This window comes from Podarcis vaucheri, assembly GCF_965113315.1.
Source record: "Podarcis vaucheri genome assembly, chromosome: W".
Lineage (NCBI taxonomy): Eukaryota > Metazoa > Chordata > Lepidosauria > Squamata > Lacertidae > Podarcis > Podarcis vaucheri.
This window is the reverse complement of record NC_138757.1, coordinates 18742844-18767874: the sequence shown is the minus strand read 5'-3', so window position 1 is coordinate 18767874 and position 25031 is coordinate 18742844. Positions and strand designations below refer to the sequence as shown.

At 43.7% G+C, this 25031-nt stretch overlaps 1 protein-coding gene and 2 long non-coding RNA genes across 3 annotated transcripts in view; 2 read left to right on the top strand and 1 right to left on the bottom strand.

The window, feature by feature from the left end:
* Nucleotides 1-3912, top strand: part of LOC309523335 — a 134790-nt gene extending 130878 nt beyond the window's left edge. The window contains exon 3 of the long non-coding RNA XR_014215305.1: nucleotides 3774-3912. This is a non-coding gene — a long non-coding RNA (uncharacterized lncRNA). The remainder of the gene's footprint in view (nucleotides 1-3773) is intronic.
* LOC309523338 overlaps nucleotides 1-25031 on the top strand; it is an 892159-nt gene that overhangs the window by 357712 nt on the left and 509416 nt on the right. The window lies entirely within an intron of this gene.
* LOC309523311 (uncharacterized protein) overlaps nucleotides 1-25031 on the bottom strand; it is a 299624-nt gene that overhangs the window by 209343 nt on the left and 65250 nt on the right. The window lies entirely within an intron of this gene.

Below are 25031 nucleotides of genomic sequence, written 5' to 3'. Positions count from 1 at the left end.
TCCAGCTAGTGCTGCAGACGGCGAGGCTCGGGGAGAGGGAGGAAAAGGTACCGGAGCAAGTAAAAGCCAACGCCTGGCTGCCACCGTCGGGGCACAGCAGCCAGGCCAAAGAGCAGTGAAAGTGCCCACGCCGGAACCTCCTAAACCCGCCCTAGTGATAGAGGTGTTACTAGAGCTGCCAAACGGACACCCACTAAAGATAAAGGCACTATTGGACTCAGGCAGCTCCTGCAATTTCATGAGTAAGGAGTTTGCTGCTGAGCACCAGATACAGACTATCCCTTTAAGTAACCCTTTGCAGGTGACCACGATCGATGGAAGGGAGCTGCTGGGAGGAGAAGTCAGCCAACAGACCGTCCCAATGATAATGAGGGTAGCAAGACACACAGAGCTAATAGCATTTAATGTGGCTACCTTGGGAGGAGCTCCCATTATTTTGGGGATGAGCTGGCTAGCGTTACATGATCCGCTAGTGGGCTGGCATCAGAGAGTGGTCTCCTTTGGGTCAGCACATTGTCTAGAACACTGCAAAGAGGGGGAGGCTCAAGGAGGGGCCAGAGCCACTCTAGCAGGGACGGAAGTAACGGAGAAGGGGAAGGTGCCCCAACAATACGCTGACCTGAGCAACGTCTTCAGTGAGAGGGAAGCAGACAAACTACCCCCACATAGACCCTTTGACTGTCAAATCAATTTACTCCCTGGGGCACAGCTCCCTGTAGGCAAGCTGTACGCCATGTCAGACAGAGAGATGCAGGAGCTAAGGGAGTTCATTGACAAGAAACTGAAGAGAGGGTTCATCAGAGAGTCCAGGGCAGTGGGGGGCAGCCCAGTGTTTTTTGTGGATAAAAAAAACACGGACAAACCTAGACTTGTAGTGGACTTTCGGGCCTTAAATGCAGTGTCAGAACCAGTGACTTTCCCTATGCCCAGAATTGATGACATTTTGACAAGGGTCAGGAAGGGAAAGATTTTCACTAAACTGGACCTGAGGGGGGCGTACAACCTGATACGAATAAGAAAGGGGGATGAATGGAAAACCACCATGTTCACCCCATTGGGGGCATTTGAATATTTAGTTATGCCCTTTGGCCTACAAGCAGGCTCCGCGTGCTTTCAATCGTTTATGAACCACGTCCTGGGGCCTTTGCTTTACAGGAATTGCGTGGCCTTCTTAGATGACATGTTAGTATATTCAGAGAATGAGGAGCAGCATGTGAAAGACGTCAGGGAAGTGTTGGGCAGACTGCAAGCCAATCAGCTGTGGGTGAAGCTAGAGAAGTGTCAGTTTCATACCAAGGAGGTGGAATTCCTGGGGTACCGCTTGTCGGACAAGGGATTGGCCATGGATCCTGGCAAGGTCCAAGCGGTACTGGAATGGAAAACACCGAAAACAAAGAAGGATGTGCAGAGATTTCTTGGATTTGGAAACTTCTATCGGAAGTTCATCAGAAATTTTGCCCACTTGACGGCTCCCATTACGGACTGTCTCAGCAGTAAGAGGAAATTCGTTTGGACGGCGGAGGCGGAGCGAGCTTTTGAGGAACTGAAAAGGGCGTTCGCTTCGGAAGAACAGCTCCTGCATGTGGATTTACAAAAACCAATGCGAGTGGAAACGGACGCATCAGACCGGGCCGTGGGGGCGGTGCTTCTGCAGCCTGGGAAGGAGAAGTCGGAGTGGAGACCGTGTGCCTTTTTCTCGCAAAAGCTGAACAAATCTGAGAGGAACTACACGGTGTATGACCGAGAACTACTAGCCATTCATGAAGCGTTCAGGAGATGGAGGCATTTATTAATTGGGGCACAACATAAGGTGCAAGTGTGCACGGACCACAAGAACTTAGAGTATTGGAGAACGGCACGAGTGCTCAACCAACGGCAAGTGAGATGGGCCCAGGAGTTCTCCAAATTCCACTTTGAAATTTGTTATGTGCCAGGTCCAGAAAACGTTAGGGCGGACGCTCTCTCACGCAAACCTGAATATTTGGAAGGGGAGGGGGCACCCGAAGAGAGACATGTTATCCCAGAGGACCGCTGGGTGTGTGGGGCGGCATTGGTGGGGCAAAGAGAACTGGTAGAGGAAACAGAGAATGATGAATACGCCCAGAGTAAGCTCAGAGGTCTTAGGGGTGAGGGGGAGGAACCAGGGGGTTTCGAGGAAAGAAATGGAGCTTTGTATTACAAAGGGGCACTGTATATACCCGAAGGAGAGTTAAGGGGGAGGGTACTCAAGCAGTTGCACGACAGCCCCACGGCGGGGCATTTTGGACAACACAAAACCATGTGGTTGGTCACCAGGGAATTTTGGTGGCCTAAGGTGAGGGAAGATGTACGGGAGTATGTAAGAGGGTGTGAGCAATGCCAGTGAGCCAAAGGGGAGAGGCGGGCGCCGGCGGGGCTATTAGAACCCTTACCAACACCAGAACGACCTTGGGAGGCAGTGTCGATAGATTTTATGACTGATCTGCCAAAGTCCAAGGGGAAAACAGCCATCATGGTCGTGGTAGACCTACTAACAAAGATGTGCCACTTTGTAGCCTGCTCGCATGCAGTCACGGCGGAAGAGACAGCGAGATTGTTTGTAGAACACATTTTTAGGTTGCACGGGGTGCCATTGAGGGTGGTCTCAGACAGAGGAAAGCAATTTACTTCCTGGTTCTGGAGGAAGCCCATGAGCTTACTGCAGGTGGAGGTCAATTTTTCGACTGCCCGGCACCCTGAAACCAACGGGCAGGCGGAAAGAGCAAACGGTGTCCTCAAGCAATACCTGAGGTGTTATGTCAATGACAGAGAGAATGACTGGGTAGAGAAGTTGGCGCTGGCGGAATTTGCCTACAACAATGCAGAGAATGTGTCCACAGGGATAAGCCCCTTCTTGGCTAACTATGGGTGTCATCCCAGGGCATTCCCAGGGTGAGGAGGGGAGAGATGGAGCATCCCGGCAGCCGAGCATTTTGTAGAAGAAATGGAAGCAATCCATCGTCAGCTCCGACTCAACTTAGAAAGGGCGAAGGAAGAATACAAGAGGCAGGCAGACAAGAACCGAAGGGAAGGTGAAACCCTAAGGGTGGGAGATCGGGTGTGGCTGTCAACCCAAGGGTTGCCGTTCAAAGGGGGTTGTAAGAAATTAAGACCCAGGAGATTGGGTCCCTTTGAGGTCATTCAACAAGTCAACCCAGTGGCTTTCAGGCTCCGGTTACCCAACCACATGAAACTGCACCCAGTATTTCACAGGTCGTTACTGTCACCGTATGAGGGGGGACGAGAAGGGATGTCCACACGGGGACCGGTCATAGAAGAAAGGGAATGCAGCAGCCATGTGGCAGAAATCCTTGACGCCAGGTGGAAGGGGGATCAGGTGGAGTATTTGGTAGCGTGGGAAGGAGAACCGGAGTCAGAAAACACTTGGGTAATGGCAGAAGATATCAATGACGAGGTATTGATAGAAACGTTCCATCTAAGTTTCCCAAGGAAACCTCAGCCTGTGGAGAGGTTCCGGAGGGAATACTTTGGGACCACCGATGAGGAGGAGGAGTTGGAAGGATTCCCGGACTCGGAAGGGGAAGGGGAGATGGACTCTGAGGAGGAGGAGTACTTCGAGACCAGGAACCGCAACAGGTGGAGAGAAATGTTCGAGACGTCGGAAGATGAAGGAAGTTCTTTCCGGGGTTTTGCCTCCTCACCGCCCATAGAGGAGGGGGCGGGAGGGGGTGAAGGGGGCCCTGGAGGGGAGGTGGATGTCAGGGAACTGCCATCGGAAGGAAGGGAGGTGGAAGGGCTCACACAGGTTGGGAGAGACTCAGCAGCTGAAGAGGGAACCAGCAGGGGGAGAGGAGGTGAGCTGAGGGGAAGTGAGCAGGAGGGATGGCTCAGAGACACTTCCAGCGAAAACAGTGGGGAGGTTTCAGGACCTTCTGTAGGGACACTCCTCGCCGGAAACTGTCACGCAGAGAGTCCAGAAGACGTGTTTCCGTTAAGGAGCTTTTATGTTGGAAACGATTCCGAAAGCAGCCACTGTCGGAATCTGCCAGCGACTAACGGAGCCATGTTTAAGGGGCTCCGTTACAGACAGAGGTTTGCAAACTTGACCAAACTCTGAGGGACTTGGATTTTACGCACAAGCAGCTCATCATCCCATCACAGTATTGATCAATAAAAAATTGGGAAATGAATTTATTTCATCTGATAGAAGCAGGAAGAGAGGAGTGGTTTTGTACATAAAGAATAAATTTGAAGCTCAGCAGATTTTTAAAGATGAAGAAGGCAGGATAATTGCAGTAGAAGTCACATGGCAAGGCGAAAAATTGATAATAGTCGGAGTGTATGCACCGAACAGATGTAAATCTGAATTTTATAAAGACTTAGAGGAAAAACTATTTGAATTTGTGGATCAGAAAATCATAATAATGGGTGATATGAACAGAGTAGTTTCAATGGAAATGGACAGGTTGAGATCAAGTGAAAAATCAAAGGAAGGAAAATTACCTAAGACTTTTTTTCTCTATGGTTGAGAACTGCAATTTGATAGATGTTTGGAGATTAAGGCACCCATTAGAAAAACAATTTACTGATTTTTCAGAGCCAAATCAATCAATCAATCAATGTCAAGAATAGACTATGTTTGGTTATCCAGCGAGTTAACACCAAGAGTGACAAAAATAGAAATACAACCAAAGATACTTTCGGATCATAATGCAATAAAGTGTGAAATAAAAGGAATAGAGGAAAAATCCTTTCGATGGAGGCTAAATGAGAGCTTATTAGATGATCAAAAAATAATTGAGAAAGCGCGGAAAAATTTAACAGATTACTTCGTGAATAACTAAGGGTGCTAAATGCTTATCATGCCCTGCCTGAGCTAGCAAATATAAAAAATTATTCCTATGCTTTTCCTGCACTTGTGAAAGCGTGCTTCCCATGATCTCACCTGAAGGGTAATAGACGCGTGTCTTTGGGGCTCGTTCCGAGCGAATGAGATCCTAAGTCCGGGAATTGTTTTGCAGGAGATGATCCACCGTGACCGAGGGACAGCAGGTTGCTAGCTCTGAGGGGAGTCCAATCATGGAGGTTTCCTTTTGCTGAGGTTTCCTTTTGCTGTGCCTCAACTGCTGAGGTTTTTTACAAGCCTCAAACAGTTTTCCTTTTTAAGTTTGCCTCACATGGTTCCTTTAGGTGGCTTCACACGGGGCACCACTATGTTGCGTTCGCAAAGTAAAGGAAGGATTGAACTCTGATTAATAAGAATACACACGGAGGCTTGAGCCAGCAAGACTCTGGGAAGGGTGCGTATAATCGTGTCTCTCGGTGCTTGTCCGTGTCTCCGCAGCCCCCTGACCCAGGTAGTTTTTATTCACAAAAGAGCTTTTTACAGAGTGTTCGTAAGAACCAATCAGATTTCTTCTGAGCATTTCCACAAACCCACGTGGGGAGAAAGTTAAACTACTAAAACTAATTAAGCACAAATATTTATGGGGTAAACAAAGAACAGAACTACAAAGAAGAGCATCTGGCAACCCCGGAGGTCATAAACAAGCAATACACATGATAAGGAGGATGGCCAGGAGGACAGTGACCATTATCCCCTTAATGTGAGATCTGTTTCCTGGCCCTAAGATTAACATCCTAAGATTAATATACATCAAAGAAACTTTGATTTTTATCAGCTGTACCCCATAATCAGCTGTGTGCCATAATATCACAATTATAACAAATAAAGGCTTGACATATCTCGCTTTGCATGTCATGAGTCTATCTCATATATTAGTTTCATCTTTTAAGTTGAATTACCGAAATAAATGAACTTTTCCATGATATTCTAATTTTCTGGGTTTCACCTGTACAGATGAGGGAGAGGGGAATTTTTCAGGTTTCACCCCCGCCACTCCAGAGGAGGGAGAATCGGGAACGGTCGGTTCTCCCGAGCGGGAGGGGGCCTTTGGGGAGGGGGTGGATGTCAGGGAATTGGAGGCTGAGAAGGAGGTGAGGGGGGAGAAGAGAGGCACTTACAGAGAGTCTAAGTCTTTAATCAGCAGCTATTCTTCCTCGTCAGAGGAGGAAGAGAAAGAAACGTTCGGAGACAGTGGAACGGGGAGGGGTGAGCCAGTACCAGGTTATCAGCCACTCACAGAGCAGAGGAAAGAGGAGGGCTGATCTGCGGAAATGGGTCTGCTGGGCGCGGCGAAAGAAAACGTCAGATGATCCATCTGACTCATCGTGATGGAGTGTGCGTTTTGAACTCTTGTAAGGACTTTGAAGCTAACCAATAAATCTTTGTACAGATATGGCTGGCTGCCTGGAGTTTTATCTCAGCTAGCTTGTCAGCAATTCCCTAACACTGAACGACCTACTTGAAACAGAAGAAATTAAAGTTGCTATAAAAGAATGGAAAAGTGGAAAGACACCGGGACCGGATGGATTTACAGCAAGATATTATAAAGAAATGAAACACACCCTACTTGTGCCAATGAAAGAAGTGATGAATAATATATTTTAAAAGGGAGAATTGCCAGAAACTTGGAAAGAAGCATATATCACACTTATTCCAAAACAAGACTCGGATTTGACTTCCGGGTTGGCGCCATCGCCGAATGGCGGACTCCCTCCGAGCTCCGGAGGGAGTCTGCTCGGCAGGGGCTGGGTCCTACCGCGCCGGCGACGCGGGGACCCTTAGAAACCACGGGAACGGATCCCGTGGACATGGTGACTCGGCTGGCACCGTTATCGCTCTCCCGGCTTGTGAAAGAGCCTTTTTAAAGGCTACGGATCGGGCGCCGGGGAGTAGCGTGGTGCTTTGAGTCCTCCGCTTCCCCTGCCGGGCGCAGCCGCATGCCATTCGGCGGAGAGCGCTGGCTTCTTCCAAAGGAAATTCGGACAATTGATCAACAACCCGTGAGTAATTGGGCAACCGGGTTTAAAAGGAGGAAAAAAGAAAATTTTTTCCGGATTTGGCACGAGCGGGAGGGGATCCAAAAAAGGAAGTCAGTCCCCTCCCTGATTGTAAACATGCTAAAACAAGGACTGAGAAACCAAGATCTATTCAGAAGCTTATTGATGATAAAAATTACCAACTCCACGATGTGAATTATAAGAACTGTGCTGGAGGAGAGGAGTCGAGGGTGAGGAAAAAGCAACCCCCCCCTGGGAACCGGGGCGATTCGGACAGCCTGGCGAAGAGAGATGGAGATTTTGACAGCTGTCAAAGGAGCTGTCAAAACTGGAAATTATAAAGAGGACTTTGCTACAAGTTCTTTGCTGGTTAATTTTGTTACAATTTGATATAAATATGGATATAAACTGTTGGGAAAAAGAAACAACAAATTGACTTTTGGATTAGAGGATACAAAGTTATTGTAATCCCTCTAGAGGGGATTCGGGACATTACAAGTGTCGTATGTGGAAAACTACTCTGGGATGTGCAAAGGTCTTATCTCCTGGGAAAGCTGCAGAACTGAAATATTATTTTGTCTACAGAGGTGACTATAACACAATAGAATCTTCTATTGAAGCAAGAAAGGAACTGGACGTAAGTCTGTGTCCCTGAATAACAAACCTCTGTAGAGACGTTAAATTTTGGAACAAGAATGTTTTGACAGCTGAACAAGACAGAAACCTGAGAAACCAAGAAATAAAAGAGTAGATGACTGAATACGACACGGAAAGAATAATGGGAGGAGCAACAAAAGATTAAAGAAAATTAAAGGCCTCTATTAGATTGGATTTTCGAAGTTAAACATCATTAAGACAACCAAATCCGAAGAAAACAGCATGATGGACTGAGATAAATTTGGCTGTGGACTTAAGATCTCCAGGCCGACAACATACAGACAAATGGACATGGGGAATCAAAACCGGGGAAGGGAGGGGGAACATTAGAATCCAAAGGCTTTGTAACCAACTTTTTGAATTTCTCTATACTTTCTATCTTATATTCTTTATAACTTTGATATTTTACGTTTCTGTTTTTTCTTTTTTTTAGAAAGGGGGAACTCGTGGAAGGAATGAGAGCGGATCTTGGGGAAAATTTTGTTCTATTATAAGACGAGGAGTGATGCTAAGATGGTGTAAATTTAAATTGGTTTATGAGTATAATATATTAGGTTTAATTGGGGATGAGAACTTGTGGAACCAACTTAGATAAAGGGGAATACAATCGGGAGGGGAAGGAGGAAGTCCCAGAAAGAAGGTTATGAAAAGAAGGGTCTAAATTAGTTTCTCTTTTTCTTTCTTTCCTTTATCTTTCTTATTTTCCTATTCTGTTATTATTGGAAATTTTAATAAATATGATTATAAAAAAAAAAAACAAGACTCGGATTTAACACAAGTAAAGAATTATAGACCAATTTCCCTGTTAAACAATGACTATAAATTATTTGCAAGCATATTGGCAAATAGATTGAAAAAAATATTGAATGAAATTATCCATAAGGATCAAGCAGGTTTTCTACCTGGTAGACAGATGAAAGATAACATAAGGAATATAATTAATATAATTGAATATCTAACTGCCAGGAATGAAAAACAAGCAATGTTAATTTTTGTGGATGCGGAAAAGGCTTTTGATAATATATCCTGGGAATTTATGTTAAAAAATTTGAAATAATGGATACTGGTCAATTCTTTCTAAATGGAATAAAAGCAATATATTCGGAACAGAGAGCAAAATTGACTGTAAATAATATAGTAACAGAAAATATAGAAATTACTAAAGGTACAAGACAAGGGTGTCCTCTATCACCACTATTATTCATATCGGTACTGGAAGTCTTCTTAAGGTCAATAAGGAAGAATGAACTAATGAATGGTTAGAGCGTGTCCAGACGAGGTGTGGGTCCCCCTAGGGGATATCATCAATTTGTCCCTTGGCACCGGGACATTCCCAGGGGAACTGAAGGAGGCAGTGGTGCGCCCGCTCTTAAAGAAAACATCATTAGAGCCTTTAGATCTATCCAATTACCGCCCGGTTTCAAATCTTCCATTCCTGGGTAAGGTGATGGAGAGAGCAGTTGCTGAACCGCTTGGTGTGTTTCTGGATGAAACATCGGCTCTGGATCCATTCCAATCCGGCTTCCGCGCTGGTCATGGGACCGACATGGCTCTGGTCGCCCTAACAGATGATCTCCGCAGGCAGCTGGATCGAGGCGGGTCGGGGCTGCTGATTCTTCTAGATCTGCCAGCAGCCTTTGACAAGGGTGATCATGAACTCCTGGACCACCGCCTTGCCGACGTGGGGATCCAGGGCACAGTCCTTCAATAGCTGCGCTCGTTTCTCTCTGGTCAGGGACAGAGGGTGGCGCTTCGGGGGGAATGGTCATCGCGCCACTCCTTGGTGTGTGGAGTACCTCAGGGGGCAATACCCTCCCCGATGCTTTTAAACATCTTTATGCGCCCCCTCACTCAGCTTGTCCGGAGTTTGCTGATGACACCCAACTTTATCTGTTGATGGATGGCCATCCTGACTCGGCCCCAGACAAACTGATCAGATGTTTGGAATCTGTGGCTGGATGGTTACATTGGAGCCGGTCGAAGTTAAATCCTTCGAAGACAGAGGTCCTTTGGCTGGGAAGGGACGATATGGGATTGGGGGGGCAACTCCCATCTCTTGCGGGGGTGCAATTAGTGCCAGCACTGTCCGTTAAGAGTTTGGGTGTAATCTTCCCTTTCCATGGAGTCGCAGATTGAAGCTACAACAAAGGCAGCATTTTTTCATCTCTGCCAAGCTAAGCAGTTGGCTCCTTACCTCTCTCGCCCTGACCTAGCCACTGTGATCCACGCGACGGTCACCTCCAGACTGGATTATTGTAACTCGCTCTACGTGGGGCTGCCCTTGAGACCGACCCAGAAACTCCAGCGGGTGCAGAACACCGCGGCGAGACTCCTTACGGGGTCCTCGCTGCGAGATCACATTCACCTGGTGCTATACCAGCTGTACTGGCTCCCGGTGGAGTACAGGATCAGGTTTAAGGTGCTGGTTTTAACCTTTAAAGCCCTATACGGCCTAGGACCCTCATACCTACAGGACCACCTCTCCTGGTATGTCCCACAGAGGAACTTACGGTCTTCAAACAAAAACATCTTTGAGGTCCCAGGCCACAGAGAGGTTAGGCTGGCCTCAACCAGAACCAGGGCTTTTTCGGCTGTGGCTCCAATCTGGTGGAACACTCTGTCACAAGAGACTAGGGCCCTGCGGGACTTGACATCTTTCCGCAGAGCCTGCAAGACGGAGCTGTTCTGCCAGGCCTTTGGTCGGGGTTCAGTCTGACTCCCTCTCCCCTTCATAAGAACTTGCATGAAAGTGGCCTCCCAATTTTTCTCACAGGCCCATATAAGTTCAGCACAAACAGTTGGGCCTGGTGAGCATTTAAGGTCCCCAACCCTAATCTGCGGGTTGCTATCTGATTGGATTTTATTCTGATCCTGATCTGATTTGAGGATGTATTTTAATTGATTGTCTAATTTTATGTTAATGTGTTATACATTTGATGTTAGCTGCTCTGAGCCCGGCTTCGGCTGGGGAGGGCAGGATAGAAATAAAATTTATTATTTATTATTATTAAAGGGAATTTCAGTCGGTCGAAATGAGTACAAAGTGAAAGCATTTGCCGATGACTTGGTATTAACAATTGAAGAGCCAATTACAAGTGTCAAAGAAGTATTAGAGGAAATACAACAGTTTGGGCAGGTGGCAGGTTTCAAACTGAACAAAAAGAATACTAAGATAATAGTTAAAAATATGAAACAGGACCTGGTGGAAGTATTGCAGCAACAAATAGGTATAGAAGTTGTTAAAAGAGTATTTGGGAATTTGGTTAACTCCTAAAAATATTGATCTATTTCAAAACAACTACACGCCGGTGTGGAATGGTATTAAAAGAGATCTAGAAATATGGGGAAGGATGAAGTTATCATTTTGGGGGAGGATTTCAGCTATTAAGATGAATGTGCTACCAAAGATGTTATTTTTGTTTCAGACAATTCCAATAATCAATGGGGCAGCAATATTTAAAGACTGGCAAAAAACAGTTTCAAGGTATATCTGGCAGGGAAAGAAGCCGAGAATACAGTTTAAGGTGTTAACAGATGCAAAAGAAAGAGGAGGCTTTGCCCTGCCAGATTTGAAAATGTATTATGAAGCATCCTGCCTCTGTTGGTTAAAGGAATGGATGTTATTAGAAAATACGGAATTGTTGGATTTGGAAGGTTATGATAATAGATTTGGGTGGCACGCATATTTATGGTATAATAAGACAAAAGTCCATAAAGGATTTGGAAGCCATATATTTTGAAGATCTTTAATAGAAATTTGGGATAGGTATAAAAACCTATCGGAATGTAAAATACCACATTGGTTATCTCCACTAGAAGCAATGAGCATGAAAAAGGTCAATATGAGTGGGAAATGGATAACTTATGGGAAGTTAATACAAAAGGAAGGAAGTAAATGGAAAATGAAACCATATGAAGAAATTAAAGAATATGTGAATGATTGGCTGCACTACCGCCAGGTGAATGAAATGTTTTGATACGGAAGGGGGGGGCATGTCTTCTTCACCTCCTTCTTCGCTACAATATATCCATTTATTTCCAGTTGTCAATGTCAAAAGGGACTAAAATCTATAAAATTCATAGAAAATCAACGTGCCAATTTGCTCAATTTCTCTAGGACCCCATGACACCTCCCCTGTCCTCCATAAACCCTCAAGCAAGGTGTCAAGACCCTAATCCTGTCAAATCACTCTGCCAAGCCTTTCCTCCGGGCAATGCCAGGTGACAGACTATGCATACATTGACCATTGTCTTCTCAGGATGTGCTTATCTGCGCATATCTCCAGCTCTCTGCATATTCCCCCCTCCCTCCTCCATATCTCCAGCTCTCTGCATATTCCCCCCTCCCTCCTCCATATCTCCAGCTCTCTGCATATTCCCCCCTCCCTCCTCCATATGTTAATCCGGTGTAACCCAACCTCTTCTTAATGTATTCGTGATGTAATCTGTGTTACCCAACCTCTTCTTAATGTATTCATTATGTAACTGGGATGTATTTTGCATTGTATTCTGGGATATGGAGGGAAATTTCAAAAGTTCATGTCACCCCTTTCTCGCTGTTCAATCTCGCCTTGAACCTGTTGCGCAATAAACTTGGATCTTCTGCAGTTTGCTCCTGTCTCCGGCTGAGCTCATTTTCTTCCGCAGGGACCCGCGGACTTAGTCCGATGAGCTGGGTGGCAGAGTAACCCCGCACCCAGATTTTTCCGTAACAGCTCAGAGCATCGGAATGTGGAGTTTGGAATGCAGAGGCCTGGCCAGCAAGAGCTGTGCAGCCAAAGCGGGCCGGACGCCAGGCTTATCTGAGCAATAAATCAATCTCCTTTCAGAGTATATTATACCCAAAATCTTTAGCCCAATGAATCATAACCGACTTTACGTCCTCATCCTTCAAATGCCATTCAAGCAGCAATTTATACATTTTAGACAAAATTTTAAAATCATTGCTTAATATCTCTGATTCAAACTTTGATCTACTTTCGTTAAATCCTTTTTCTTTAAAATCCTGTTTAAACTGTTACGGAAAAATCTGGGTGCGGGGTTACTCTGCCACCCAGCTCGTCGGACTAAGTCCGCGGGTCCCTGCGGAAGAAAATGAGCTCAGCCGGACGCAGGAGCAAACTGCAGAAGATCCAAGTTTATTGCGCAACAGGTTCAAGGCGAGATTGAACAGCGAGAAAGGGGTGACATGAACTTTTGAAATTTCCCTCCATATCCCAGAATACAGTGCAAAATACATCCCAGTTACATAATGAATACATTAAGAAGAGGTTGGGTTACACAGATTACATCACGAATACATTAGGAAGAGGTTGGGTTACACCGGATTAACATATGGAGGAGGGAGGGGGGAATATGCAGAGAGCTGGAGATATGCGCAGATAAGCACATCCTGAGAAGACAATGGTCAATGTATGCATAGTCTGTCACCTGGCATTGCCCGGAGGAAAGGCTTGGCAGAGTGATTTGACAGGATTAGGGTCTTGACACCTTGCTTGAGGGTTTATGGAGGACAGGGGAGGTGTCATGGGGTCCTAGAGAAATTGAGCAAATTGGCACGTTGATTTTCTATGAATTTTATAGATTTTAGTCCCTTTTGACATTGACAACTGGAAATAAATGGATATATTGTAGCGAAGAAGGAGGTGAAGAAGACATGCCCCCCCTTCCGTATCAGTCCCCCATTCGGAGATAGATTTGCATTAAAGTTCTGTAAGAACTTGCAAATCTTTTCTCCGCACCCTAAATCTCGGTGAATGTAGGGGTGCCTTGTGAGCAGGAATAGACTCTAATGGAAAAGGAGGTGGGTTGAGCAGGGCAGCAAAAGAGGGAGTAACACGGACGAATACAATGTACGCGCGTGTTATATAGATATGCGCTAAATAATACCAGATGTGTAGGTTTATGCAAACCTGAAAGGGGCTTGCAAGCCATGCCTCTTACGGTCATTTGCAAGTATAGCAGTGCAGGTAGCTGCATATAGGGTATTATATAAAAGAACACCTGTTGTATTTTGTTGCTAAATTACTCGTGGCATCCTAGCTCTTGGGAGAAACATTTTCAATAGTGGTGTATGCTTTACATTTAGCAGGAAGGTCCACTACTGACTGAAAAAAAATGCAGTTTACTTTTTAGCCCCACCGTTTTTGTGTTCTCAGGTGCCAAGCTAGCTCTTCTGTGGTCTCACACCGGCATAGTGGTACAGTAACACATTCTGTTGAATCCCCTCGGGGCTTTCAATTAACCATGTCGCCTGGCATTCACCATAGCTGGCACAGGTTTGGACATCTCGTGAGGGAGATGCCTTTGCCTTGGCCTTTCTATGAGATTTTATTATAGGCTGTGGTCTTGCACTCATGAAAAGTTGTTCACTTGCTCTTAAAGGACCAAAAGCTAGTTGCAGCCTGGATACACGTGCCCAATTCCAGCAGAGTCCAATTTGAATTTATCTTGCCCCATGGTTCTCAACTTTTCAAAACCAATATGTTAAAACCAAAGCCATTCTTTAAGGGGGGCATTTGTCCAAATGAGTCAATTTAACTCTATAAGGGACCATTCTTGCTACATCAAGGCATATACACGTTTCTTGTTATCAATAATAATATAACATATGGTAGTCGTGTCCTCAAATAAATAAATAAAATTTGGGACATGATCTACACCCATTTTCATCTGGCATCCTAATCAAAACATCTCAAATAATAATAAGGAGCGTTGCTTCAAATCTACCTGATAAAATATGGTTCCGATAATAATACTTGGTTGTGGTTAGATTAATTTCACAGCTATACGGGAAAACCAAGATTAATAAGTAAATAAATACAGAACGATTGCTACTTGAAGACAGTACTGAATCTGCAAGAGATGCAGAGAAGTCATAGAAAATATTTGAAATAGTTTTCTGGAACAGAAAGAAAGAAATAGTAAAAATCTGGGAACTTCATGTATAGAAAAACATTAAATACATAAATAGATAGGTAGGGAAGGTTGGCACTCTGCAGAGTGCCAGGTGGGACAAGGAAATATGATCATCAGTTGACTTAATCTAAATATAGCTTGCTCTATTGGAAAGCATTGTAATATATGGGAATCCTCCATGAAAACTTGGGGTGTAAGCCATATCCTTCTGCTGTTCATAGTTATGTATCCTACATTATACAGAAACAATTACGCACAGAAATTTTCCCTTTGTGGAGATAACACATTATCAGACACACTTCAGCATTCCTACATAATAACACATAATACACAAAACAAACTAATTAAATATCAGTTGCATATTGACAAAATTGTGATCTTTTACGCATGTATCTTTTGAATCCTGGAGCACAGAGGCTTGAGATTCAAGTGAAAAATGTCCTTGCAATTCAACTCCTCCCCCCTTTGTCAGCCCCACTCCCCCGTCAGTCTATATCCTTTGAAAGAGATAGCTGTGGGCACTTTGAAAACTCTGGTGTCTGTTGTTGCAGGTCTTGTGATGGCGAAGAACTGAGTTGAGGGGTTGTTGCTGCTTTTCATCATTGCACATCTGTATAAGTGATATCCTGTAAGGGGCAAGGGTTTGGGGACTTAAAAACACAGTTAGACAAGGAAGGGGCAAAAGGCAAAAAGGATGTCCTTGAGTTTTCCATGGGAAGCTGCAGATAATTAAAAATCTTAGCACATTAAGCATTTTATTCATTTCAATATTATTATCACATTTCCACATAATTACTGTTATTATCTGCTAAGTTTGTTTGCTTTCCTTCACTTAGTTTTTGTTGTTGTTGTTTTTCATATTATAAAATAAAAAATTACTCCACATGTATAGAAAGAGAACTGTAAAAAAATACAAAGGTTAAAAAATAAAAAATAAAGCAAAAAATTAGATTACCAGTCAGATGAAAACAGACTTGACACAAAGACATCAGATTTAGAAAAGAATTAATATTAAATAATACAAAGATATTATCAAAACCACACAGATTACCACTGGACTGAAAAAAATGGGAAAACAATGGGGAGGAAACTTAAAATTCACCATGTGCTATCTGATAAAAGAACTTCATGAAACTGACTTTCAACATGTGATGAACATGTCCCCAGAGTAAAACACACACACACAAAATGACCTATGAGGAACCAAAAATAAATAAATGATAAGACACACAATTAATAAGAAACCTGAAGTAACCTGAAGTAATCTGTTTTGGCATTCTAACATCCCAAATGATGTGACAACATCCTGTAATGTTAATAGTGGAATACTGGTAAATGAGTTAATACCAAGAAAAAAAATGAATGGCAATATAAAGTTGTGCAAGTACCTTGCGCTAGCCAAAATGACAGAATTAATAAGAAATGCTCAGGCAGAAGGTAAACAAATACCATTCCACAAACAATGTTTGGTTGTGCTTCGATTAATTTCATATATATAATGGAAGAACTGATTTTAATAAACGAAAACAGATTATTTGTAACCTAAAAAAAATGTCAAAGCCACAAAGAGATAGAGGGAAGTCACTAATATAGCAGGGATTCAGACTTGTTTTGCTGAACAGAAAGAAAGTGACTGTTTGGCTTTAAGGGAAGAAAGAAGAAAAGAAATACAAATGCAGTTACTTTAAATCACTGTTTGCATCCCCTCATTATCATTTGTGCTGTGGGAGAAAAGAAAGGACACTCTGTTAAAAGGGAAAATTATTTCATGTGAGAGGTCTGTCAGGAAATGCTGTTCCTAAATTGTATAGGCATATACACACAGCAAAAAAAAAACTTATAAAATTTAAATTCCATTGGGGAGGCGAACCCTTTTGTCTTACGTAGCCCCTGGAGCAAAAGACACATTAAGGGTGATTTCCCCTCAATGGTTCCAAGTTTTACATAAGGAAATTTGGATAGGTTTTACAGTTCCCCCCTTCCCCCCCTTTTTAAACTGATCTGGCCTCTGTGCATGTGCAGAGTTCATGTCTCAGCAAACCTCTTACACCATTGAAATGTTGCGCCTTTTGGCTAAATTAGAATAAAGGAAGGGAAGGGTAAGGAGTAGATTTAAAAAAATAGGGTTAGATTAAAATATTCACCAAAGCTAGCAATTGCAGCCCAAGCAAAGCTGAATGCTTCCTTTATGTATAGGAAATGGCTAACATCAGTCTGGTCATTCGCGGAATGGGAAAAATTGGCCAGAGAGTCTGAATTCATAGGATTTTTAACATTCTCAAGTCATTTCAGCCTTACCGTTTGCAGACAAAAAATTTTCTGCCCTTTATTTACAGGATTGGTCAAGGCTGATTCTGCTTGATTATGAATTTGTATGTGCTTAAACTTTGAGTAGACTTTTAAGTCTGATTTTTGTTAATAATAGACAAAATGATAAACACTGTAATCACTCAGATGCCTGACCTCACCAGTTCTGCTTCAAAACATCACGGCTTTCACCTCTCATCCTTAAAAAAACAAAGAACAAATCTGGGCTGAATTTCAACTCATCACATGCTTGTAGACACATGGCCCTCCACACAGCCGCAAATTGGGAAAGTTGAAAGGGACCCTGGGGTCATCTAGTCCAACCCTAAAATACAGGGTTCATAGCAAGATTTGTACTACCAGAGAGACACACACATACTTATGTACACAGGCACAACTGGGGAAGAGACCATAATCAATGCTCCTATCATGTACTAAGGAAGGGGAAAATAAAAGTACCCAACTTTATACAGAGCCCTTTTAGCAGATCTTGAAGCTAGTTTGAGTGAGAGTTTACTTCCTGAGACTAAAGAATGCAAAGAATGTGCCCCCTTCCCTTGTTGAAGGAAGCTTACTCGGGAGTAAATTCACTCGGCACAGAAGTAAGAAAAAGGGGGGGCCTGAAAGAGACTGGAACAAGTGGGGGAGGCATTTTCCAATAAGAAACCAGGAAACCCTGGCTGATCTTAGAGACTGATATCAGGACTGGACTCTATAGATAGGCAATTGTTGTCTATCGAAGCTTCTACCTTTTATTGACAATTTTCTTAGAAAGAACACCTATTTTCATAGGCATGTGCTTAACGAAATACAGACACTGCATTTTAGCTTGAGAGAGCAGTTGTGCTCAACTACGCTTTTGCAGCAGAAACATTAGGTTAACTTCACATTCCAAAATAGACTGTAGACTTACAATCTCAAAGGTTGCGGCAAAGCAAGGTGGGGTAAACATTTGGCCACCTCATTCTCATTTTTCTTATTTAGGATTGATAAGGTCCAGCATGGCTTCCTTAGATTTAAAATTTCGAAGCTAGCTTGTGGCTTAAACTATGCACACTCAAGAAAGGCAGTCTGTCAGAGACAGAAGGAACAGATAACACACATAACAGACAACATGTAACAGACAACACACATAACAGGCAACATGTAAACATATATATTCTCATCCTTTAGCTGGTTATTGCAAGGAGTTGGGCTGCTTCCTTTGGCTTCATTAAGTGAAATTAGTAGGAGGTCCCACATGGGTTTATGAGCCTCTTTGCCTCTTCAAACACACCACCAGTTAATCAGACTGGCAGGGCTCACAACGCTTGGTTGACTGGGTACCCCTTTATATATGCATGCGTTGCTGTTGTTGCTTTTTGTTGTTTTTTCTTTTTTGGGGGGTGTCTGGGATAGAGAAGGGAGAAAGAGAAGGGTTGATTGGGATCTGGTTAACTTGTACAGGGGGCTATTTAGAGTTTTTCTATCTCTTGTTGCTTGGCAACTTCCTAATGGGTTTTAGCAAGCTCTACCTATCTAGTTTCCTCTATTCCTTTCCTTATTTCCTATTCCAAATCCTGGGGTTCCTTTCCACTCTGCCAAATCCTGCCCAATTCCTCCTGGGCTATCCCTCCTGGCAACCTCCTACCTATCATCACAATCTCAGGAAAAGGGGCCCTACTGAACGCCCGCGCTGTGCGGTGCCAGATCGGGTGATCCCTGGATAGAGTTTTGAACCGAAAATCCCCCTTGCTTTTGGAAGCGGGCTCACGCACGATAGACGTGTTACGTGGCCCGACCAGTGCGGCTGGGATTAATGATAGAAAGCAAGACCCCTTCCTGCCCCCTCCGTAAGGGCGCTCGGGAAGTTCGGAAGAAGAACTCCAGCCCCTTGCTTTCAACTGAGATGCCCGTTGCGGAGAGTCGGCTGTCTTTCCAAGCCGGGTCTCTCCGTCTTACTTTCGGACTCTCAATTGGTGCTGCTTTCTGGAGATTTTTAGAGGAGAAAGAGATAGAGCTCAGAACCCCCCTTTTGGGTCGAGCGGCGGTCCATGGTCTCTCTCACTAACCGGACCAAGAGAAAGGCAAGAAGGAGCGATAGAGAGGAGGGCAGAGAATTCAGTTGCCAGGAGATTTCCACCCCCTTCCCACCAGTGCACTGGATTTCTTTTCCTATACTCACGCGTCTTCAACATTGATCCCGGGATCGATGAATAAGCCGGCTGGATCCCTCTTTTGCTCCCCGGCTGAACTCCTAGGGCTTTCGATTACCGCCCGGAAGATGGCTGGGGGTCCAAAAGGATCTTCCCAGGCAAAATGGCCCGGAGCCGGCTGAAGATTTCGGGGCCCCCAGTCAGCAGCTCGGGAGAACCGCAAGCCCCACGTTGGGGCACCAACTGTTACAGAAAAATCTGGGTGCGGGGTTACTCTGCCACCCAGCTCGTCGGACTAAGTCCGCAGGTCCCTGCGGAAGAAAATGAGCTCAGCCGGATGCAGGAGCAAACTGCAGAAGATCCAAGTTTATTGCACAACAGGTTCAAGGCGAGATTGAACAGCGAGAAAGGGGTGACATGAACTTTTGAAATTTCCCTCCATATCCCAGAATACAGTGCAAAATACATCCCAGTTACATAATGAATACATTAAGAAGAGGTTGGGTTACACAGATTACATCACGAATACATTAGGAAGAGGTTGGGTTACACCGGATTAACATATGGAGGAGGGAGGGGGGAATATGCAGAGAGCTGGAGATATGGAGGAGGGAGGGGGAATATGCAGAGAGCTGGAGATATGGAGGAGGGAGGGGGGAATATGCAGAGAGCTGGAGATATGCGCAGATAAGCACATCCTGAGAAGACAATGGTCAATGTATGCATAGTCTGTCACCTGGCATTGCCCGGTGGAAAGGCTTGGCAGAGTGATTTGACAGGATTAGGGTCTTGACACCTTGCTTGAGGGTTTATGGAGGACAGGGGAGGTGTCATGGGGTCCTAGAGAAATTGAGCAAATTGGCACGTTGATTTTCTATGAATTTTATAGATTTTAGTCCCTTTTGACATTGACAACTGGAAATAAATGGATATATTGTAGCGAAGAAGGAGGTGAAGAAGACATGCCCCCCCCCTTCCGTATCAGAGCAAAAGCAAAGATCAGCAGCGGTAAGAGAAAGCTTCAAAAAACTCCAGTGCATTCTTCAGTGTGCTTAAATAAAGTCCACTCAGGATCTTAGCAGCTAAAAGCAGTTTTATTTACAGCAGACTATCCATTATCCATTATCTATCACAGCGAACAGCATCGTGAAAACACGTCCTCTCTCCTCAAAAGCGAAAGTAGAGAGAGAACAAAGGCTTGAGGCTCTCGGAAATGACGAACCTCCCCCCTCCCAACAGTAGGCAGGGCGTACACTCTGAGCTGTTTAACCCTGTAAGCTCAGGTTCTCCTCACATATACAGCCGAGTGATTGGGTAAAATTATGGAAAGAAGGCTTAAAATTTACTGCATGCAATGCCCTAAAAGAAAATGTGATGAAAATGATGTATAGATGGTATATTACACCCGTTAAGTTAGCTAAAATGTATAAAGTTAGTAATAAATGTTGGAAATGTAAAGAAAAAGAGGGAACATTTTATCACATGTGGTGGGAATGTAAAAAGGTGAAAAGCTTCTGGGAGATGATATATAATGAGATAAAATAATGTTGAAATATACATTTATAAAGAAACCAGAAGCATTTTTACTGGGAACTGTAGGGAGTGATATAAATAGAAAGGAATGTAAGCTCTTTTTATATGCAGTAACAGCAGCAATAATATTATTGGCCCAAAAATGGAAACAAGAAGAATTACCAACGAAAGAAGAATGGATGAAATTAATGGAATATGCAGAACTGAATAAACTAACAGGGAGGATTCGAAATCGGCGGGACCAGAAATTCACAGAAGACTGGAGTAAATTTATGGATTATTTGAAAAGTATTTGTGAAGATCAGACGACGTTTGTAGGTTTGCAAGAAGTTTTGTGAGGAATATTATTGGAATTATTGCAAAAATGGATAAGGGGGAGGATGATTAGTTTGGATATTTAAAGGTAATATAAATTTAAGAAATTAATAAAAATTATTATAAAAAAACCAAAGTGTCGGTGCTGACCTTGAAAGACCTCAACGGCCCAGTAGACCTGAAGGAGCGTCTCCACCCCGGACGCCGGGATCCCTCTCCCGAGGGTCTTCTGGTGGTTCCCTCCCTGCAAGAAGCAAGGTTACAGGGAACCAGGCAGGGGGCCTTATTTGTGGTGGCGCTCGCCCTGTGGAACACCCTCTCATCAGATGTCAAGGAAATAAGCAACTATCCTACTTATAAAAGACACCTGAAAGCAACCCTGTTTAGGGAAGTTTTGAATGTTTCATGCTGTCTTGTGTTTTTAATATTCGATTGGGAGCTGCCCAGAGTGATGATGATGGTGATGTTTGGGATGAAGCATTTTTGTTTACAGGTGGAGGTTAACGTGACCATGTGTGGATCTAGTGTTCGTTCATGGAAGCCCCCACCTGAAGTATGAAATTGTGCAGCCCAGACACAACCTTGTCTGCTGTTTGTGAGATCTAGAACATCTCAGGACAGGAGATGTACACAAATCACTTTTAACAGTAAACAGTCGAGGGAACCCGACTCTCTACGAGAAAAGCCTCACACAACACAGCAGAGAAAAATTGGGCATACAGAGAGAAGTATGTTGCAAACCGTATGCATGGTAAGACTGCTCTCATGGTAAGACTGCTCTCTAGCTGGGGATGCTAGCGGCGGAATCGGAGAATGCAAGGATAAATGTGGAGATAGTGATTTAAAGAAGTCGAATTATAGCAGAGGGAAGCTGCGGGCGGGCGGGCGGAGTACTATACAACAAGTATATTTGTTTTCAATGGTTTTGAACTGTGTTTTTTTCCTCTCTCTCAATTTCATTTCATTTTTTTTCTGTTGATGTTCTATTTTTGCTGTATTCTTTAAATAAATAAATTTTGAACAAAAGGAAATAAAAGAAAAAGAAAAAGGGGGGACCACCACCAATTTTCAGACACCTGACTACCGTGTAGAAGACACCCCCATGTATAAGACAACCCCTCTTTTTTGTGCCCAAAATTGAGAAATAATTAATTGCAACATTCCATGCATAAGACGACCCCCAATTTTAAACTTAAAAAATTGGGGGGGGGGATATAGTCTTATACACGGAAAAACACAGTACTTAAGTCTTGGATCAAACTGAAGTGCTTGTGATTGACAGCATGCAAATCCTGATGGGTTAGTATGGAAGAGTAGGCGTGAAATTAGGGGTCATAATTTGGCTTTCTGAATTCCAGAACCGAGTGGTCTGTGAAGTGTTTACCATGACTCTTCTGTTCTAACAGACCTCCTCACATCCAGCAACCAATGGGTGGAGATATGCACAGTAAGCTAGGTTAACAAAATGAGTAAAAAAAAGGGGGGGCATTTAAGGCAAAAATATCACAAAGAGGTTGTAAAGGTGGGAAAGCATACTGGGTTTTGCAAACATACACTCACCCTTCCTGGGAGAATTCAGACGTGCTGCGGAGGATGAAAGGCGCTTATTGATGACAGTTTCCCCTTGCTTGAGGTTTGCTGAGGAGGTAGAGCGCTTGCTGCCTGAAAAAAGGAATTATTACTTTAGCACAGGGTGGATTTGATTCAAGTTCTCAAACTTAATCCGTTCCGGAAATCCGTTCCAAAACCAAAGCGTTCCAAAACCAAGGTGCGCTTTCCCATAGAAAGGAATGCAAAACGGATTAATCCATTCCAGACTTTGAAAAACAACCCCTAAAACAGCCATTTGACATGAATTTTGCTATCTGGCCTGCACTCTTTCTAAAGACTTGAGAAATGAGATTATCACCCCTCTTTTATTGTCCATTCCGGGTCGCCCAACCATTGCCACAGTCTCCTTCCTTTTGGCAAATCAAGAGGAGCAGATGACAGTAAAGGCTGCCAGGTTTCGAGCTGGGGCCATCAGAATAAGGTCCACTATTTGACTGCTGACTGAGGACCCTAGAGTGTGTTTTATACCATCGACTTTTGATTTCTGTTCTTTGTCTGTTGCATTGCTGTTTTGTTGCTACGGCCGATGGCTGACGCAAATAAACATTCATTCATTCATTCATTCATTCATTCATTCAAACTCTTAAGACACAGGGACAACTCCTAAAAGGATGTCTGCCTGGGACATGCAACTCTGGGGGTCTGTGATTCAGTTCATAGAAATAGCAGGGTAGCAGACTGGGTGGGTGAACAGTTAGGCAGGTAATGAGTTCCTATGGTGGAGGCAGCATCTAGCCTATATTACACCAGACACCAGAGAATATTCCAAGGGGCCATCCCTAAGGTTTCCATGCAGTGTATACAATAATCTTATGAGCAAGCAGGTCATATGAATTCTTTAGATGTCAAAAAGGAAGTAGCTGTTGGGATTTTTATTTCTCACCAGCTGCAAGGAGCAGCACTGTAGCACCCTGCTTGTGGTTAACGCTTAGCTGGAATGAAATATTCAACGCAGCAATAGAGAAATTAAAATAATTATTTATTTGTCAGACAAATAAATGAGAGGCACAGTGGTATATGGTTACCAAGCTCTGGCCTGGCCTCCTGCCATTATGGCCAGCACTTATATTCCCTTAATCCAGCCCCCTTTGCTCCTCCTGTGGCTACCTCTGTCCAATCAGCCTGGTTGAATTTCCTATTGGCTGATTGCTAGAACCAATCCTAGAAGATACACCCATATCCTCCTGTCCTTATATGGAACACAAAGAGCTATATATTGTTACATCTATAAATGACAAATAAGTAGTAATATATCTTACATGTGTCTCAACAAGGCATCTTAATTACCAGCTCACCTCTTGCCCTCCTTGCCCTATTGCCTTCTAAAACAAATGGTTAATCTTAAATTTTTATCTTAAACATATGTCAAGGATCTTGAGTTTCACATCAACATTGAAAGATCTCCTTCATTTGAAGGTTTCTAAACAAATGTCTGACAACTAATATATCAGGACTGCTCAGATGGCGTCTTTCCGTCTGGCAGGGCTAGGCTGGTGGCTGACTTAATTTAACTCTTACAACTATATGAAATCTAGCATTTCTTAAATCCTTTGCATAATTACATTTAAGACAATATATTTAATACATAACATAGGTAGCCTTTTAAAAGGAATAAGGCCTTTGTAAAGTAGAAAAGGAACTTAGTAAAAAGGAACACAGTAAAAAACCGCTTTAAAAGAAGCCTCTCCAGTTTACATTCCCCCCCCCTTCTCCAGCCAGCTGCTTTTCCCATTAGCTCTTCCCAACATTTATTGCCCTTTAACTCTCTTCAGTTTAAGAAAGAAACAGCTTTAAAAAAAGACTTGCCAGCCAGATGCTTCTCCATTTGGTCTTTAACCTTGGAAAGAAGATCTGGCTCATTTTACTGGGAGGCACATTGGCATTATTTTACTATTTACTCATTCCTAATTATTTATTTCTGCCTTTTTTATCTTCTGTAACATATAGGGTCAGTGTCCTCACTCAGTCTGTAATTCCAGCTTTTACGACTTTGAGAATTGTTTTCTGCTATCAATCAAAGGGGCCCTTGTCTAGGAGAATAAACATTACCAAGGTTGTAAACTGCTGGCTTGAAACTTTTGAAAATCTAAGCTCTCTCTTTAATATACAAGTCCTGATCAAACATTAATAAAATGCAGGCTTATGCCTGATGCCTCAGCACAATGGTTGTTGACACCATGTGATGTCTGTGAGCGTGAGACAGGAAGTCTCTGCTTGTTCTCAAGTAACTGGAGAGTTACTTTCGCTTCTCAGTGAAGTGGGTGTCGAGTTGTACTTCTGTGCTTGCTGCTCAGGAGAGCAGACATGTTGGATGAGAGCTCCATGTACAGTCTGTAAATAAAGTAGTGTGTAGACTACTGACTGTCTCTTTCTTCTGTGATGGGATACCAGAAGACGAGTGTGCTCCTCTCAGGATGGAGGGGTCGCTTATTACCGGTCTCTCTGGACTGAGGGCAATTTCCAGCTAGAGAGTGACCACCGGAGAGAAGCCTCGGTGTCTTGGGAAGGTGGCACCCTTCCCGGGGGCGTTTTTCCAACAGTAGCAAATCAGTTGTGTCAGGTGGTGGTGTGGTTGCTCGCGAGTAAACAGGCAAGACTCCGACCTGTCTTTTCCAGGCTTTATTCTTAGTGCAAACTATTTACAGTGAAGAGCATCGTAAGTTCATGTCTGGC